Raw genomic sequence first — 558 nt, 5'->3', positions numbered from 1 at the left:
TTCCCAAGGACACGCGGGGACCGGGAGCGGGGACCGGGAACGGGGACCGGGGACCGGGACCGGGAGCGGGGGCGAGGCGTTTGCAGGGCGGCGAACACGGTGGGAGGGGGGCGGCGGGGCTGGGCCGGGGGTGGGGGGCACGGAGGGGTCCCGGGTGGCGCGGGGGGGACACGGAGCTCCCGTGCCGGCGTCCCCGCGGAGCCGGGGGCGGTACCGGACACCGGGAGCGGGGCGAGAGCTCCGCCTCTTCCTGCGGCGGGCGGTGAGTGCGGGGCGGCCTGGCGGGATCGCGGTGGGACGGGGAGGGGACCGGGGAGCAGCCCCCGGGGGGAGCCGGTGCTGCCGGAGGTCGCCGGTGCTGTCCGGGTGTCCCCAGGGGTGTCCCCAGTGCTTCTCGGGGAACCCCATTGCTGGCCGGGGGTCCCCGGTGCTGCTCGGGGGGTCCCCAGTACGATCCAAGGGTCTCCATTCCTGCCCAGGTGTCCCCGGGGCTGTTTCAGGTGTCCCCAGAGCTGTCCAGGTGTCCCCGTTCCTGCCCAGGTGTCCCCAGCGCTGTTT

At 76.3% G+C, this 558-nt stretch overlaps 1 protein-coding gene across 1 annotated transcript in view; it reads left to right on the top strand.

Moving 5' to 3' along the window:
- The first annotated feature begins 201 nt into the window (after positions 1-201).
- LOC121662860 (nuclear receptor 2C2 associated protein) overlaps positions 202-558 on the top strand; it is a 1,869-nt gene continuing 1,512 nt past the window's right edge. The window contains exon 1 of the mRNA XM_042024497.1: positions 202-262. The gene's annotated coding sequence lies outside the window, so the exon portion shown is untranslated. The remainder of the gene's footprint in view (positions 263-558) is intronic.

This window comes from Corvus kubaryi, unplaced genomic scaffold (genome assembly GCF_017639235.1).
Source record: "Corvus kubaryi isolate FWS band 111438036 unplaced genomic scaffold, C.kubaryi_AGA036_p1.0 37262, whole genome shotgun sequence".
NCBI lineage: Eukaryota > Metazoa > Chordata > Aves > Passeriformes > Corvidae > Corvus > Corvus kubaryi.
Note: the sequence above shows the minus strand (reverse complement) of the source record. Positions and strands in the feature narration are given on the sequence as shown.